The following is a 2,500-nucleotide window of genomic DNA, read 5'->3' on the forward strand; positions in this document are numbered from 1 at the left end:
ATGATGGCTACTAGCAACGTGATTGAATATATCCAAAATTTTCTTTTCGTCCTCTCCACAAGACCATTGAACGCAGGATGGTAAGTAGTCACGAATGCTTGCGTGATGCCGTAACGCTCACTAATGATCGCTAAAATATTATTCCTAAATTCAGACCCATGTCACTAAGGAGCACCGGAGGAGTAGTGTATGGACAAAAACCATGAGATATTAAAGCATGGGCCTACTACTAGAGCAGACCTGCTACCCAAGGGAGCCAATACTATAAAACGACTAAAGTGGTCCACACACACAAGGACATACACAGAACCTTGAGTAGTACGAGGCAATTGTGAAAGGTCTATAGCCATAGTTTGAAAAGGGCGAGAAGGATTATGGTACTCCAAGATGGGAGGAATGTGCGTAGAATCTTTGTTCTGGACACATGAGCTACACTCGGCTACATGAGAGGTAACGTCTAGCCGCATTTTTGGGACAGAACAACAGGAACTAGGAACTCAGGGATAACTAGCTGTGCCACATTCTACTCAAACACTTCCACATTTCGAAGGAAAATTTGGGCAGGGGGATAGTAAATCTGGTAAAGTGATATTATCACCAGACTCCAAAGCTTTAGATAACAGCAGACCAAACAGGGTCCTCACTCTGAGCTTTGGCCAGATCCTGCAGAGACAAGTTGTCAATTACCTTAACAGCAGCAACAGGGATATTACGTGAAAGTACAGCAGCAATATTATTTGTACGCCCCCTGAATATGCTTAGGGTTTGGTCTAAATTCCTCAGTCAAGAGAAACCATCTGACTAGGCGACCTGAAAGGTTTTTACCCTTGAAAAGCTTAGTGACAGCTGTGTGGTCAGTGCAGACTGTAATAGGATATCCAAAAATTATATCACGAAAATACTTTAAAGCCCACACCACTGCCAGGGCCTCCAAATGAGTAACAGAGTAACGAGACTCAGGCTTGTAAATAATGCGACTAGCCTATGCAAGAACATAAGGTCGATATCCGTCTAATACTGGTACCAGAAGCATCTGTACGAATAGTAAAGTGAAGGCTATCGTCCGGGAATGCTAACATAGGCGCTTCAGTAAGTGCAAGCTTTAAGGAATCAAAACTTTCCTAATGAACATAACGCTACTGGAAGGAAGTAGCTCTCCACACCCTTGGAAACTAAGATTAAATCATCTAGGAAAACAAAAAGTCCGTTGCCTACTAAGCCATAAGAAATGAAGTTTATCAAGAGCTGGCAAGTCAAGGTAGCTGTCTGCAACCCCATGGGACAACGAAGCCATTCATAATGTCCATTGAAAGTAGAGAAGGCTGTGACCTTATGAGGCTTCTCTTCCATTTTTTCCCAAAAATCCGCTTTCAAGTCTAAGGTGGTGAACACCGTATTACCAGTGCTAATGGACTGGAGAAGGTCACTTAATACAGCCAAAGTGTAATGGTCTGGAATAGTGACTTCGTTAACTCGCCTATAATCAATAACAGGACGAAAAGATCCATTCTTCTTAGGCACCAAGAGGGGTGGTGAGTTCAACTCCGTGTTAGACTCTTGTACAAGGCCTTCACGTAACATATCGTCAACCAAAGACCGTACTATAAACTGACGAGAGTGAGGCAACCTGTAAGAGGAAAAGTAAACAGGACGAGCACCAGGCTGAAGGTCAATTCTATGAACTACAAGATCTGTAAGTCCTAATGGATCACCAGGCAAAGCCAAACCCTGACGGTGGGTCACTAACAGTTCAATTAGACGAGGCGTCTCATCAGGAAAATAATTCTCGCCTACAAACGTTGCAAATTTGGAGGCTAGGTGAGCTGTGTCACTTGCTTGTGGAGACTGTAGCACAGAAGCTGCAATGATAGGAAGTAAATCCTGGAAAGTATCAACGTCAGCTACTTCAAAGGAGCCTAAGGGACTGCCAGGAGAGAGTGATAGGAGCACCCGTGACGTTGGTTACCATAGCTGTGGTAGCATGATCCTCGCGAATAGTGGAGAAAGGCCCTTTCAAAGTAAGGTGACGAACACGAATAGAGTTAGGCAGAAATAAAAATCAAACCCAATTGGAGCACCTGGAATGCGCACCGGAACTCTAACTGCACTTGAAAATTCAATACGATGCTCTCCTACAACAACAGCAGCACAATAAAAAATAGGAGATTTAAAGCATGGACGTCTCTTCGAAGGCAACTGTGCGACCTGATTATGCACAGGAGGGAAATCACAAACGGAAACTGGCCTATCTGTTCCAGGAATAACAAAATTACAGAAAGTCACTACACGGCGACTAGGAGATATATCAATGCCATTTGCTGTAAGAGCATCGATACCCAAGATGTAATCACACATAAAGGCCCAAGATGCAATCACACACAAGGGCAAGTCCAGATAGAACAGCAAAATTGACATAAAAAAATTAGCATGTGAGGAAAACCTTAAGAGAATGCAAACAGACCCAAGGACAGGCAAGTGGGAACCTTGTACAGAATGCAAG

This window comes from Oratosquilla oratoria, unplaced genomic scaffold, assembly GCF_046742065.1.
Source record: "Oratosquilla oratoria isolate Oo_2021 unplaced genomic scaffold, ASM4674206v1 SCAFFOLD130, whole genome shotgun sequence".
Classification (NCBI taxonomy): Eukaryota; Metazoa; Arthropoda; class Malacostraca; order Stomatopoda; family Squillidae; genus Oratosquilla; species Oratosquilla oratoria.